At 40.1% G+C, this 17,249-nt stretch overlaps 1 protein-coding gene across 1 annotated transcript in view; it reads right to left on the reverse strand.

The window, feature by feature from the left end:
• The window catches only part of HS6ST1 (heparan sulfate 6-O-sulfotransferase 1), a 183,462-nt gene that overhangs the window by 164,599 nt on the left and 1,614 nt on the right, over positions 1 to 17,249 (reverse strand). The window lies entirely within an intron of this gene.

Below are 17,249 nucleotides of genomic sequence, written 5' to 3' on the forward strand. Positions count from 1 at the left end.
TTAAATATGTACCATTGATGAAGGACACCATAAAGTAGGGTGAGGAAGAAGAGAGAAAAAACAAAACAAAACACAACATACTTGTCACCTAGAAAACATTCCTCTATGGCATTACTTTCATCACTGGTCCTCGTGGTGATTTTGGCCCAGGCTGGTCAATGATCTCCCAAACAAATTTTGGCCACAGCTCAGGAATTAGCAATGGTCTGGGACCACTGCCACCAGCCAGTTTACATACAGCCATTTGGTTTGGAAGGGCAAGGGTTTTAGATTGCAGACTTGTGTTGCTTTATGCCAGTTTGCTATAGTGAAAAAGAAATATCTGGGAATTTGTAAGTCACCATTAGATACTTTACAGTGCTTTACAGTGATGTCCTGCAGGAGTTTTGTAGAACAATCCCTTTGAGGGTGAAGTTAAAACCGGTATCAAAGAGAACCATTTGAAAATCTGAGAGTAACTCCTGAAAAAAAAATATTTTAGAACAGAGGTAAGGAAAGAAACAACTTTCAAGAGAAGACAGGGAACAAAATCTGTTAATTTTCAACAGGCAGGTCACCTAAAGGAAAGATACTCAAAGCATCTGAATACCTCCCAAGGAATTACATATCCGATTTCTGTTTAGCGTGGTAGGTTTATTTGTACAGTTTATATGTAAGGTTTAGATGGTACTTACACTAATTTCCACATCTGTCTTTCTTTTTAAGAACCTAACAGCAACAGAAATAAATGTTTATAACAGAGGAGTAGTCAGGACCAGGCTCAAATTTATGAGGTACCTGTCAATTTAGTTGGAGGTATCTCTGAAGCAGTTTGTGCCCTTGAGTTCTGAAAGGACGGCTGACACCAGGACGTAGTTCAGCAGGAGAACGTGAATGCTGTAACAAATACTGATAATGCCTTCTGTACATAGTCTGAACTGTTCATAGATAGGACCATCCAAAAAAGCTTCATAACAATTTGAGTCATTGCATTAATATCCATATAGACAAATTAACTCACACAGCGGATACTGCAAATAAAGTTGCAAAAAACTTAGTTTCAATCCAGTCCAGTTACACCCCACAAAATGCACAAATCCTTACGGAAAAGGCAGCATGCCAAAACAGACTGTGCTGGAACTAAAAACGCTGCTCTGTTTTGCTTCCACTCCCATGCTCCCATTCAGCGCACACTCACTGTGCTCTTGAAGCGTCAGTGTGAGGGGCAAGAGGCAACAATTGGCAAAATGCACAGATATGCTGTCAGCGTTTGGTGGAAGCATGACCACCTTTCCAGAGCTCCTTGCCAACATCATTAAACCAGGCCATTACAGACTTTTTTTGGACAAGGTTTCTAATAATGCATTTCCTGCCTCACTTCCTGCCAAAATTTAGAAATGCAAGTCAACATTCTGCAGTTATTCAAACACGCTTCGTGGCATGGCATAAAACTTTTCATTCTTTTTTTTTCTTTTGCAGTAATGTGGCTGATTAACTTAACTGTGTGTTTCCTGCTACTGAGAATATCACTGTATCTTCTCTTATTCAAAAAAAAAAAAAAAGCAAAAAAAGAACAAAAAAAGCAAAAACAGATCAAATGAATCAAAAAACACCAACAAACACACACAGAAAACCAGCCTCCTACAGTCTTGAGGAACATCTTTGTTGTTTCTTGCTGAGGACTAATTGCATAGAGAAGTTTGCATCTGAGCTGCTGAACTTTATGCCTATATACCATGAAATGACATGACTAAAGAGCAGAGAAGCTGGGCAGCAGTCTGCACACCTACGGCAATTCTTATAGAGACCATCCAGTGACAAGGAGGTTTCTCTCCAAAGTCATTGCTTCACTTTTGCTTTTTCAGAACCTTTAACGTTTTGCATTATTTCTGTCAAAGCTTCCCACAGCCTAAACCTCCCACATCCTTCTGTCAATGGAAACAGAAAGTTGGATGTTGGCAAGTCAAACCAAGGAAATAACCTATCTGAGACTGCACCATACAAATTTAATTGAATAAGAGTGCAATGCCACTGAAGACATGCAGAATTAAGCCAGGAAAAGACTAAAGGCAAACGGAGATTCCCGGCCAACAAACTAACATACCTTCCAGTGTCCTCTTGCCATCTCCATTTTCTACCAGGATGCGATCTGGTGCAGCACATAAACCAAAGCAGTGTTACCACGCAAGGCCAGACAAAGATTAATTACACCAGAGCCTGTCTAGCAGCCAGCGAAACCAATTGCTCTGAGCTAAGAGTTTGTGTGAACAGCCTGCCCTTTTTTTCGGTCAGAGACATCAGTGCTTTTCTGTCCAGTCCAGATCAGATCAATACAACAATAGGGCCCTTCAGTTTGACACCTGATCCCCCAACAGCTGGACGAGCTGCAGTGCAGCTCAGGAGCTCTCCCACTAGCACACGAGTTCTGAGCAGAGCACTGGGAAGTTCCTAAGCCTACCTCTCCTGAGACTGAACTGCATCTGGTATCCACGCTTGAATTTCATCACTAAATTATTGAAACCAACACCAAACTTTTCTCATAAGTGACCAAGAATCCCATCGCAGGTTCACTTATCTCCATGGCTTCAAGCCAAATAAACCAATCCCATCTATCTCAGGTTAAGAGCTAGCCAAGTGACTGCATTTGTCACTCCTGCACAGCTCCTACCACTGGTAAGACCACTGCAGCAATCAAAAGAAACAGCAAATACTTCTGACCCAAGAATACAGCAGAGATGCTCACTAACCTTCCCCTGCGATCCCGACGTCTCGATGTAGAAATATGGTTCCTCTCAATCCAAACACAGGAGGTTTTACATAGTATTATTTGGAGGTATGCTACCATGTGAATTTATAGCATGCTACGTATGTCAAAAAACACAACAAAACCAACATGGGTATGTTTTTGCCCCTCAGTAGGTGTGAGTCAACTTATCCATCTCCACTGAGGGTGAAACACTGCACCCTTACTGTGGGAGAACAGGCACCAGGCTGGGCAAGCAGAGCTGTAACTTGCCAGGAATCCACACCCTCACCTTGCACCGACTTGTTCATGGCATCATACCTCCAGCAGCTCCTACTTCAGAGACACCTCCCTTCTTCTAAACATGAACTCTAATTAGACATAAACAGGAACCAAAACTTCACACTCTGATTATATGAATTTTGAGAAACCTGAACTCCATTTTTGAAGTCCGGATCTATTTTTATTTCGGTTGCTAACACAGTGTCTCTTCCCATCTTCCTGCTATCAGAAAGCTACTCTGGCTTCCTGGGGTAGGTTACAGTTCAGAGTCATAAAAACTTCTTCAGAGCTGTAAAAGTTGCTCTGCAACACTGCCATTAGAAAAGAAATGGAAAATAAGAGCATCCAATACCTGCCCAAGCTACTAAAGTGACTTCCAGGTGTGATTACATCCAGAAGTTTGATTTCAAAGGATGTTTTTTTTTCTTTACTGTTTTTTTTTTTTTTTTTTTTTCTTACTCCCACTTCGCATGTCTGTGAAGCAATTTCTCTAAGGTAAGCTGAAGTTAAACATTACAGGTCCCTGTATCCAAGGACAAATTGGTGATAAAAGTTTGGACACTCCTCACAGAACAGAATTGGAGTGACACGGTTAACAGAAGTCAGGATTGCCATTTTGACACCGCTCTAGACATGTGCCAGCAGTCTAACAGTGGCATGCTCAATATCTGCATCCCATTCTACCATCACTTTTATTTACAGAGAGCAGAAAAGCACTTTGGTGTGATAGCAGAGGCTTGGTAATCAAATCAGAAATCATCAGAGGGAGACTTACAACCTCATGGACAACTCAGCCATTCACATAGCTCAATTCATCTAATTCAATCTTAGGTGCTCAACTAAGACTGCAAAAGAAAGAGGGTCTATTTAGTGCCATATTGATAGCTGCATTTGTAGAGGGGACATCTGTCACCTAAGAGCTGCACTGAAACTACCAAACAGATGGGTATGAGCTTTTAGCACTGTAAGTATGTTCTGCATTGATCTAGTGATCTGGGGGCAAAAAGCTCCGTGTATCTCCTTATATGACCTCAAGTCGCTGGTCCCATCTCTCTCTCTAATAAGTACAGAACTTAGAAATATGTTGTCATGCTTATACTCTTCCTCCCTTTCCTGCAAGGCCATCAGCTCAGCTCTGAAGAGAATGAAGAATGAATTGCTCAACACTTGCCTGTAGTTTTCCCATACAGGCACAGAGGTGTGATTTAAAAGCATGGCTTGAAAGCACGTGAACTTTTATAGAGTTTAAAGGGAGCTTAAACAACAATGTCTTTGTTTCAACTTGCATCCTCCACCAGGGTGAAAATAAAAAAGATTATGTGACATGTAGTGAAGTTCTAGCTTTAGCCATTAGTCATGTTTAAATGGGTTATAAATAGGAAGGGGAAAGAAAAGCTAATAACCAGAATGAATTGGTGTAACCAGCTCCTTTTCCGAGTTCCCTTACCACTATAAACACTTGTTCAATTGTCTTCTGGAACATGAAGCCTGTATTCTTAATTGCAAAAATCCACTAAGGTTCAGAGTTGCTACTCACACCCAGTAACTGGATTTGTTTAAAGGCAGGACTGTTTGTCCTTTATCCTGTGGGAAGTTGTTAACGCCCAGCCATTTCCCCCTTGTATTCGCCCCTCACTGACCCCAGAGAGACCACTTTGCATGAAAGAGGTTTTTTCTTCTTCTTCTTTTGGAGACAAGAGGATTGGAGCAGTATACACTACACAGTAAATCCTGAGATATACAATAACTTAATAGCTAGCACCTTTGTGGAATTAGCTAGTTTTTGGTCCAATCCATGCTAGATTTTTTTTTTTTTTTGTGCAAGTTACACAACATTATTTTCAGGATAATCCAAGATGTCATGTTTCACACAGAGGTACAGCAACCTGTTTGGGTTTAATGCATCTATTTCAACTTGGTTTGCTTTAAACTTCTACAAACATCCCAGCACAAACACAATTCCCACAAAAAGGAGTAAACAGGTATTTACATTCCTGCGTATGGAAGTCAGTAGACTTACGTGCAAGAAAGCTATTCTCTGACCCTTTCTGCTCTAGGAAAAACTTTCAGAATCTCTCTTACGCCAAACAGCATATTTGACAGTACAGTTGAAATACATAACTGTTCTTTTTGTTCTCACGAGCAGCTATTTCCAGATTTGGGATTGGCCAGGCTTCAATCCAGAAAATACGAGTTTTCATGACAATCCCCAAATAACTTCAGAAGTCAGGAAATATCCCAGTTAGGAAAAGGGGTGGATTCATCCTGCCTGAAGTATTTGGCAGGCCAAGCATCCCACATTTCCCAAACGTTCAAGGAATCCATCCTTCAAGTTCTATAAGATTTCCAGCTGAGTTTTATGCTGGCAACCAGTGCTTTATCACAGCCACCCACTATCCATGCAGTACACAGGAGCAACTATTGATCATCCGGCAAGTTTTATAAATTGCAGCTGCACCCGTTCCGTCATGATTTATATTGTCATTTTTGTCCTACTGCACCTCAAATACCAATTCTTCCCCCTTTGACACTAGCTAGAGCACAAAAAAGAAAAAGTGCTCTCACCAAGAGGGCCTTTTGAGAGAAAGCCTCAGGGGGGAGTTATTTCCAAATAGAAGTAGTCAGGCAGTGGACAATTTGCAGCAAGATTTACTTCTGCATTTGTTTCAGGATATTTACAAAACTGTTTCAGAAGATCCTTACTTACCTGAGGGACAGGAGGTCTTCTCACAGTTACCTCCTTACACAGTCCAACCCAAGCTCCCTCCTTTGACAGATCCCAAGACATGGAAGGCAGAACTGTAGATCCCTGCCTGTGGTGAGGCGTAACCTACTCGTGCCAGCACATGGATGAGCACTCAACACACGTGCTGCCGTCCTAGATTTGGTGTAATAGCATCATGGCAAGGCGTTCAACTTTTGCCTGTTTCTGCATCAATATGAAGAACACAGTGTCCCAGCATGGCTCTGGGAGAAGCGGTTGTACTGCAGAAGGTACAGAGCATGTACACATCGCATCTGTATAGTCTTCAAAAGCAATTGTCCTTACATGCCTTTGCTAGGTAACAGCTTTGTCATCTGTGGTTTCAAGACTGCGAAACTAATAGGATACAAGAATTTCTGCACTTTTGTGCAGGCAACTTATTCCTAAGGAGCTCCAAGGCGACACATCCAATAGAAAATACAATGAAAAACCAACTGCTGTTAGAACACTTCAGGTCAGTTGGCAAGTAGTCCTTTCGCTGGATATGAAAAGGAAGAACCAAAGCGCTCTGCTGCCTATTAGAGATGATGGCTCAGCTATTCACAAATACAATACCGACACCCATACATAGCAAGAAACTGCCACTTTCATGCAGCAAAGGAGCTTGCTGCCACTGCTACTTCCTTTGCACACTGTTGTTGGCCAGTCACAAAGGAGAAGCTCTCTTAAAGGCTCGGGACAGGGAGCGACACACGGTTCCTCCGGGTGCCCCAAGAGGAGCAGCCCCTGCACGGGAGGGTTTAGCTGTATGGCAGGAATATAAAACCTGTGCTGAACAGCAACAGCTCGAAGCACCCCCCAACATGCATCAGCTTCTGTTTTTGAGTAAGCTAGCTGAGCAGTGTGCACAAGCCAGTCTGGGCACTGTCAAACGCAAAAACTTGTCTGAGCAAGCCGGGACAGACAGCCGTGTTAAGAACAACTTCTGCTCGGCTCCCTGTAGTACCTAATAATATGAGCAACAATCCAGTTTTATAATATGCTAATTACACGCCCCTGGCTGGGCCTTCTGCTGGGATAGAAACGGGACAGACAGCTTCCTCCTGGTTTCCTGTTGGTGAAATCCTAGGCAAGTAAACACAACTGTTTTCATCAACCAGTTTCAAAGGTTCAGACCAAGAAAGTGTGTTTCTCCTGCCGACAGCTCCTGTTCTAAGCACTGAAGAAACATTCCAGGCAGCTACAGCAATATTTCTTCACAGGCACCACCGTCAATGGCAGGTTAGCACTTACAGAAGAACAGCTGGTATGGGCTTCATCCAGAGAAGACTTCGGTGATGTTCAGAGATAAGGAAGCTCTCGGAAGACCTGACAGATACAAGAACCTGAACAATGGGCCATGACAGCCATACAGATTCAGCACCTTCTTGATCAGTAAGGATACTTCAGGACACACAAAAACAGCCTCCTTCAGACAGGAAGGGTCTGATTCTTCTTCCTCACGCACAACCATGTCTAACCACAACGATGTACTTACTGACCACCTCACTACTTGACCACACCATAATTTGTTTCTCACACTGGGAAAACTGAAAGGATTATGTCAGACTTCTAGGTCACGGTCATTGCAAGATAATCCATTTCACAGCAGTATTCCAGATTTTTGAAACTCCCTTGAGCTTTGACTGGACTGCCAAGAAAACACGCTTCTCTTCTTCAATGCACTGCTACATCACAGCAGCTGCTATAAGCCATTCAGACTACCTGAAGACAAATCCTGAACATTTTCAGTTGACTCAAGGCAGCTAAGATGTTGAAAAATAGCCAGTGCAGAACTTGCCAAATAATTCCTCTAAGAAGTAGTAACCTAAAACATATTATAAAAACATGTTCTTAGCAGTTGGTAGTTAAAGATCTAAGCATGTTCCAGCCAGGGATGAATGTCTTTAACACTTACGAAACTACTTCTCTCACACGCTAAGGTATATATATTATAAACACTCATACTAGACTCTTCAAGTATTTTTCATGCATGCTGTTCTTCAATATTATTCCTTTAAACCATTGTGCATGCTTTTAGCATCAAGTCCCACAGAACTCACTAGGCAAATAGTTCTGGAGAAGCACATGCCCCTTCAAAATGGACAAGAAATTCAAACTATCTTCATTAAGATCAAAGACTACGGTTATCTAACAAAAAGCTTTATTGTTAACTAACATACCATCTGAAACATGAAAATCCTAGTTGACACAAGGCATATGGACTTTCTTCTTTTTTGTTCTTCCCCATCCTCAGTCAAGGACTGATCAACTCCTTCTATCCACAACCTCAGATCCTCCTTTCATAACCAGAAGTTACGTAAAACTTCTCTTGTGATTTAACAGCTTTCTTATATTCCCTTTTTGCTGCAAGTCACACCACATGCATCCTTGTGAACCAAACCTGAGTTCGTGTTAATGAAGTTGTGGCTGCTGATTTTCAGTCCCTTCTTAATGTATCGAGACTCACGAAACCACTATACCATTGTTAAGTGTTTAGATACTGCAAAAGTTACTTTTAAAATCAAAACCCATGTATCTTGTGATTTTTATCATTTCAGCATTCGGAACGTTTTCCTAAAAATGAAAACAACACTTGTATAATTTGCTAGCCCACTTGCCTACTTGGAGCCTGACTGACTGCTGAGTATTCCAGGTTGAAAACTGGTACCTGGGTAATACATAGCAGCTGCTGGAAACAGACATTTCTGATTCTAAACATCTGCAATACAGATACTTGCTAGATATGACTGGCTCCAACAGTAGGAATCCTGATACACATAACATATTACAGTTGATAAAAACACAGGACCTCACTATGTGAATGGTGAAATTAATAATGAATTCTTAAGGCAGGTCTACAGCTCTATTCGAGTCAGGCTATATACATACTAGAAAGACGGTACCATTTTTAAACCTATATGGAGATTAGTCATAAAGGGAAATTAAAATCTCAGGGCAGAAAAAAGGTGGAGAGACTTTATTTTGTACGTGTTGCAAACAGCAACATTGACCACAACACTACAATCAGTGATGCGAACTCCACTCAGATGCTTGGGACTAGAAAAAAGTTCAAGTTCCAGACTTGTCCCTCTAGAAAAAATGCTAAGGCATTCCCTGATCTGAAAGGGTTCCTAAACACATGTACTGAATTTCTTGCACTGTAATACAAAGGATGAGGTATTTCCTTTAAGGTGGATTTTCATCTAAGTGACCCCTATTGTACTTGCTTCATCACAGGAAGAAACCATCCAGTCTTCCACCTTGCAGAAATACACAAGTCACACCTGTCTCTCCTCTTTCAAAAAGACACAAAAGAGGTACAGGTAGCAGAAAAGAGAAGGAAGCAAAGAACAGCAGAAGGTAATCCTGTCTTGATTGATTTACGTCACGTTAACAGAAGGGATAGTTGACTGATTATGATTATACTGAGATTCTTGTGCTCCTCGTTCTTTCCCCATCTCCAGTTGGAAGGCAAAAGCTGTCAGGAAACTGATAAGTCAGCATGCTGCTGCTGTTTGTCTTAGCTATGAGGCATTGATTTTTTCCCAACGCTTTGATATAGGGTCACGGGTAACCTAAGTAAAATCTTTACCGAGAGCAACAGGGTCAGGCAGCAAGAGCTGTTAGTTTAAACAAAAAAAAAAGTCAATTCTATTTTTACAGTATTTGTTTGGATATTTTACTTTTCTAAGAGACCTTAGAGAAAAAAAATATTTTTCTTCTTTAAGCTTCTTACAGTAAAAATAAGAAGGAATCATGCACACTTGTCACAAGATCTTCTTTCCAAACTCCCTGATTATTTCCCTGTAAACAGGTATCTTATTCGTGCATCTAATTAACATAAGAACTGAGGCTAAAATTTAGAATAACTCCAATATATGGAAGATTTTAGAAGGTAGTGCTTCCACTGCTTTAACATTTCTCCAGAAGTCAGGCCCCCTTTAACAGAACTGAAATTAGATGCTGAAAAAATCCATCACCAGGCATTGGGAAACTCTAGGCAATGTTGTTTGGCCAGAAAATCTTAAGTTCTCTTGCTAGCAGTTCAGTATTAAAGTTATTCTTAAAATTTACCAAATTTTCTGTTTGAATAAAAATGCAAAGGTGGTTCAGTAAACTCGGAGAGCTTTAATGTTGTATAGAAGACCTCTGTAAAAGGAATGATGATGTTTCCATCTGCAGTGAGGTGCAATCAAAGAACCTCTGCTTAATAGTGTTGAGATTAGTTGTACAGCAAAATACAGAATCAGACCATGAGAAGTTAATGGCAAATCTTCATTTTCTTGTTTAAATTGGCAGGAAATTGTGATATATTTCCCCTATAAATACATAGGTGAGCTATTATGTAGAATTTATCATTAACAGGGTGGAAGGGAGGAATTACAGAGTGAAGTAGTAATAGTTTGTGGTAAGAAACCAGTTGGTTCTAAAAGAGACTGCCATTGCATGGGAAAGGTCTGTATATTAAAATGTAAGTCTGAGATTCTTGGCAAAATCAGCTTTAAGACAGTCCACTTAAGAGTTGTTCTAGGTTGTAAGTGAACATAGTAGCAGGTGCTATTTATTACACATCTCATAGCAGTAGCAGTACACTGAGATATACACTACATAAGTAGCACTGCTAAGAAGTTCAGGAAAACCAAAGTTTTTCAAGCCCTGTCTGGATGCATCAGTGGAATGTTGATGCCCCAGAATATTGCATATCCTTAGCTCTACTCAGCAGTTTGTAGGGATGAAGCAGCATTCAGTGTAGCATACCACATATTTGAGGTGAAGCACAGAAAGGAGAACATGCACATAATTTCATACAAGTAGAAACAACAAAGCCATAAAAAGGCTACTTTTCGCCTGACATCCTCTCTCAGCATGGTTCTCTCCTGAAAACACTTGTTCTAGTTGAGAATCTCCCACTCTTAGAGCCACGCACTGGTAAATAGCTCCTCCTTTGGCAGTAACACCCAAGACTAACTGAAGCATCCTCTTCAGGTCTGAAACTTGATACGCTACACTACAGAAGTATTTAAGACTCTTGGCATCTTTATGGTAATAAGCTGTGAAGGACTCTTCAGATGGATTCTCAGACTGGACTTTCAGCAGAGTATTCTGTTATGGAAACAGCAGAGGGGTGAACAAAAATTCATCAAACAGCTCTTAGAGAGACTGCGTCACTGTGAATCCGTACTAGTGATTAAGACTTCCTCATTAATTCCATTAGAAAAAGTAGAGATTTTTTGTTGTTGCTGTTTTAAGGTTCACCCACCGTTTCAGAAACAAGAGAATTTGTAATTGGCTCCCTCAGCTCTGTGTTCCTCCCGTGCTCTATACAGCCTATCATCATCTTTGCTGAGGAAGGTAGTAACTTCTTCCGATGTTTAAGTTATTATTCCCTTCCAATCACATCAAGCAAGTCTAAATACAAATATCAGCAACTATCACATTTGTGATTATTAGGAATTAAATACCATGCTGTATTTTTGCTTGACATATACAATTTCAGTCAGTAATAGAAGAACTGTATCTGTTTTCTTCCTAGAAATACAAGCATAAACTAAGAGAAGCTTTATGGAGTTAGACCACGCCACTTTCCTTTTCTAAAGCAAATAGAAGCCCAAGAGTTCACTACCGAACATTATTTTGAGCATTACTATCACATACTTGGTTAAAGTTAGTGGCAAATAACCAGCAGTTTAAAATCAGACCATGTGCAACAAGCAGAAACAGTGATCCTGGTTCTGTGACTGACCGAAGGCAATTGTCCACGGTGACGTACAGTAAGGAGGCAGAGCCTGTGGTACTTCCCATAAGCCAGCTATTTCTAAATGAAATTCAGTTCAGGTGCATTCCTTTTTACTTCCAGGTCAAAGTAACTAGCCACAAACCCTTTGACTAATCTTTATCATGATTTTCCAGCTGTCTCAGCACGTCACTGTTGTGACTAACACTCCGGGCAGGGACGCGTGGACTCTGACAAGAACAGGAAGTGTGGGCCTTGCTTACAAACATGACTCAGGGCACAACACCAACTTCAGCTCTGAAATAAACTCACAAAAAAAGTTCTTTCCTACAATCCTGGGCCTGCAAATCCTGAAATATTTTCTGGAAAAGAGATACCAAGTTACACTCCTCCAGTTTCTACAGCACACAGCCAAAAGCTTCTGCTGAGTGCTGAACAAACCCATTAGGAATCTAACCCCGCAAATCGATGAAAGATGCCACAAGAGGAAGCTAATCTCTTCCTCCTTCCTAGAAGGAACAGATGGCCCAGAGGGAAGGCAGTATTGTAATAATCTCCAAGTTATAATCTGCTCTAGCAGTGTTTTCTTAAGAGATAGTATGACCTCTACCAGTTCACATCCTAATATCCAACTTAAGGCCTTCACCGATTGCCTGCTGGGGAGAGGCCTCAATGTACATATCCAAACATGCCCTCCAAGCCACGCTAGTAAGCATGCAGCTGTTCTATCAGGTGTCATCAAATTCACATACTTGCAAATCATACGTTATTTTTCACCTAAAACCCCTACAGTACTAATGAACTCCAGTTTTCTTAAATCATTTTTTTTTTTTCCCCAACATGCAACAGAGATCCTAGGGTGCCATTGCTCAAGATCACGTTAGTTTGGAAGAGAAACACATGCACTAAAATTGCTCAAAGAGTGATAGAGAACGGGCCCTCTATTTGGCATTTCAAACTCACAAAACAGGACTGTTCAGCAGAGCCTTGAAAACTTCTGGCATCACTTTGTGTGGGAAACATTGTGGTCAATGTCACAGACTGTAATTTTTAAGTAACCAGCCTCAAAAAAGTCGCGTGAATGAGTGTGATGAAATGCATCAGTTGTACATTTACAATAGACCACTCCTTTAAGACAATGGGAGTGTACATTTTTCTTACATACACCATCCAATTCAGTCATTAATTTCAAGCCAGCTCTTTTATAGTAGTTGTTTCTGAATTATTACTTGGAAAAAAAAAAGAAAGATTCTTTACTCAGAAAATAAAAATGTAGACTATTCTAAGTGGGGAAGGATAAAAGTAAAAAGGCAAAATATATCTGCAAACTTCTAAAGCAGGAAAACAAAATTACTGTATCATGAACGGATTTATTTAAAGAGCAGTGAAATATAGCTAAATGCAAATAGGTATGCACAATCAGGAAAATAGACATATACACTCAAGCATGGACATACCTAATGTCACATCCTCCTGCTTTGCCAACAAAATGGGGAAAAAAAAAAAAAAGAACTAAACCTGACACAATACATTAGCAAGAAGTCTCACGCTTACCTGAAGCTTAGGCAGCCATTTGCGGAGTTCCAACTTTCAGCTACTTTTAGTTACAATGTCAAATTTAAAGACTTTTACCACAAAACTATCTGTTGCTTCAGAATTGTTTGGCTAGCTTTCAGGGTGAACACAACCAAGTTCAAGAGACGTGGTGTTTTGTATCAGACCAACTGGCTTTAAAATATTCCACATGCTAAAGATTTAAGGGAAAAATCAGGCAACTGAAGACAGGTTTACAGATTGCTTGGAAGCATCAGTGTAAGAAAAATTAGGTTGAGACAAACTAGTGTGTAGGGAAGGACACCCCTTGCAATCTGCAGACAGGTATTTTACAACCCCCAGCACACATAGCTTCGCAAAGAATGATAAGCCTGAGCTTTAAGAAGTGCTAATATTATAAAAGTGATTTGGTAAAGCCTTTCATTCTCAAACAGTTGGTCTCTTGACAACGTGTCTCTGAAGCTCCTAAGCACACATATAATAAAAACCTCATCAAGAACAGATCCCAGCAAAGGGACAGATATGTGGTTGGAAGCTGTGAAAGTTCACACTTCAGAAAAAAAAAAAAACAAGCTAACGAACTGCTGAGCCCTGTTAATTGTTTCTTTAAAAAAACCACCACAACCAACAAACCAAAACACAAGCTGTAAATAGAATCTAAAACTTGGACTGATCTGTTTAAAGCAGGTTTTATAACCTGTCATAGATCTTTTAAATAAAAGTATTTCGATTACAATTTTCTTGTTTCTAAAGCATCTGAAATCTGGATAAATAATACTAAAATTACAAGCACACGCATGCTCTTAAAAAAAAGTTACAAAGAAATAGTTCTGTCAATTTTCTTGTCCATAGACTACACTCCACATTCAAACTTCTGATAGACTTGCACAGAAACACATACACAGCCAAGACTAAGCTATTATATTAAGAAGTTTCCTTTTTTTAAAAAAAAATTATGAAATCCACCTGGCGCTTGAACCAGAGCCTAACAGAAGGCAGCGCATGCGCATGAGCGGGACGAGCAGAGCCAGCAATGCCCTTCCAACACCCTGTCAAGTACACGGGCTCTCCACAGCAACAGGCAGCTTGCACCACATGTATTTTTAAAGGAGCTGTATGCCTTACAAGAATACCATGTCTTCTGAAAGACGCCAACTGAGACGATCTTGTTTTCATGAGGCAGAAGAAAGCAGTAGGACAGCAAGCAACAAAGCCTTTTTTTCCCCCCCTTTGAGAAGAGGTGTGAGAAGATGCACATTGAATTCCTTAAACATAATTTACGTTTTATTGTTCCTACAGCACAGCTACATTAGAGTCAAGCTCACGCATGAAGTGTCCTACAAGGACAACTTCAGACCACCAAGCTCTGCTCCTGTGCTGGGAGCACAAAGAAGGATGCAGCCAAATGGGCGCTGAATCACATTTCCTCCAGGGGCTAAGGAACCTTTCCAACTGTTCCGGGGGCTTTCATTCAGTCCTTTAACAGCAGAGATGGACAAGTTAGCAATGGATCACTTCACAGATTTCACTAGCTCTGGAAGTCAAATTAAAGAACTGAGCTGACAGAAAAGTTTGGCTTTTTTTCAGAATCAACTGAAGAGATTGTATCTCTTGCAATTTTAAGGTGCCTGTGTTGAGACAAATTTAAAGGAGCAGTTCAAAGAAAATGCTTAGCCTCTGTTTTCTTAAATCACTGTGATGAGTCAAAGTACGTATCTCAGTATATTTAAAAAAAAAAAAAAAAGTTTTCTCCAGCAGTTTTTTAGGCCTAGCAGTACAAGGAATGAATAGGACTTCATTCCCAAAATCCTGGAATTTGCCCTTAACTAAAACCATGAAGAGAACTGCAGCCAAATTCACTGATGCACATAGCCAGCTTCAGAGTTCCTCAGAGTCCCAAGTTTTACAGCCACCAAACAAATCAATCTCTTTCTTTTACTGGCTGTGCATAAAACATAACATTTGCTTCAAGAAGAGCTTGTCTAGAAGTCTTTTGAATACAAAACAGGAAAAGGCACTGGTGGTGCTGGGGAAATGACACAATAATATATTTTTTTTAAAGCGTGCTGACCTGTTAGAGCTAAAACACCCATCCCTGGCTGTTTACTCTATTAATCCAAAAGAAAGAAAGAAAAAAATGCAGTCTTTGGCAATCTAGGGCTCCTAATCATTAAGTCTAACACAGAGCAGCAGAACAATAAAAAGAGCAATTGCATTGTAAATTTATGTACCATGCACAGGTTATGGAATGTAGTGCAACAGGGCACTGTGCAGTGATAAAACTGCATTCCTTACAAAGTTAACAGCTTTAAGCTCATGATTTGTACATGTGGGCAATACTGAATGACCTTCATGCTTTCCAACACTCACAAGAAGGCAGATTTATTTGCAGTCACAAGTCAGCTGTTTTGTTTTGGGGGATAAACATATAGTTGGAAGAACAAAGGTTTAAACTTAGCATTAAGCAGCAAATGCAGATGCCAGTGCATCAGATTTAAAAGGTGAATTTGAAGCCCATATTCCAAAAAACAGAGTAACATTAGCATCTGTGTAAACTCTGACAGAACGGTTGTTTGATGCTTTTTTTTTGGGGGGTGAGGGGGGGAGGGAGGGGGAAGGAGTGAGAGATTTTCATATATCAGTTCCATTATACAACAGTAGCCTCTCTAACATTTGCCTTAAAATTTAAGAAGTCCTGTTTCACCATAAGACACACAGTGTTCACAATGCATAAAGTTGCACTGCTCTTAGTTCAGGGGACATAATACAAGACTAAGTGTTTTCTGACCAAGAAAATCCATCAGACTATTTTACGCAAGCACTGCCTGTCTCATAGTCTTAATTTTCTTAGAAATGAAAATTTTTTTTGCAGAAGGTGGTCACTGAACCGGACTGCAGTATCCTAAGAACACTATTATTAAAACAGCTAGCAGCTGTTCATTGCACCAAAACCAACCCCAGTAGACAGTCAACAGTAAAATGTGGCTTTTTTGTTTAACAGACCAAGGTGATAACCTTAGATTATCTAAAACTTCCACATCATAACTGTTATACCGCTGAAAATGAAGTCCTAATATAGATTAAAGGGAAGTAAAGAGACAACATTAAGCAGAGCTATTTCTGGATATGCAGGGACATAAGGGAACAGCACAGGAATCATTATATTTCCTGCATATCCAGAAATAAGACAGTTATGAAGGCTATGGCTCCTGACGTTCCAAAAACAAATGGCAAAGAAAATCTCATTTACAAGCATTTGCTTCTGGGTTTGGATTTCCCAGAGTTGCAGTAAGGAATTTAATTGTTACTTCACAACCTGAAGTGCCCTCTTCTCAGGTACCTATACAAAAAAAAAAAAAAAAAAACAAAACAAACACCACACCACAACTGCTAAACAGGATGACACAGTTAAATACTGAACACAGAGCAGGTTTGAGTACAAAGTTACCAAGGGAAGCACACAAGGCTTTGAGACAATCTATAACACTACACAGGTCTTTCTAAAAGGTTAATGGTTTGCTAGCTAAGTGCCAAGGTTCACAAAATGGGTATATATTTTTTTTTTTGTTTCTTTTTTTTACATGAGATTTGAACTTTGAGCATTTTTCCTCAGAACGCTAGTAAAAGCTCAACAGCAATCAGACAGGCTCGGGGTACTTTCCTTAGAAGTGTTTTCAAGCACTTTGTTAATAAAATAAGAGACCAAAACAAAGCCTAAATTAGGCTCAGCCCTTTAGATATATGCTTCAGTTTGCTGCTCCTGGGTCAGGCAGCATGACAGCAGCCTGAGTATAGTACTTGGATGACTAACACCAAAACGGGTTGAAAGCAGCAGCAATCATGACAGAGACAATAAAGACCCCAGCAATTGAGCACCACAGCTCCAATGAAAGAAAAATGATTAAAAATAGCTTCAAAAACGCAGAGAAAACACAGCTATGATGCTAAAAGACACTTTCTTAAAGGTCACTTTTCAGTAAAGGGATTATGTGTGGTACTAACAACACACGTATAAATAAGGCATATGGCATATGTTAGGATAAGATTTTATATACATTTAAGAATGGAACCTCAAGGCAAACAGGATACAAAGTGCCATGATAAAAACAGACAAGTTAAGGAAGGCGTGTGTGGTGTTAAGAAAGTGATCAATTTAAAAACAGCAACAAAAAAGCTAAACAAAACCTCCTGCAGTGAAAGGCACAAAGGCA

The sequence above is a fragment of the Anas platyrhynchos genome, chromosome 9 (assembly GCF_047663525.1).
Source record: "Anas platyrhynchos isolate ZD024472 breed Pekin duck chromosome 9, IASCAAS_PekinDuck_T2T, whole genome shotgun sequence".
Taxonomy (NCBI): Eukaryota; Metazoa; Chordata; class Aves; order Anseriformes; family Anatidae; genus Anas; species Anas platyrhynchos.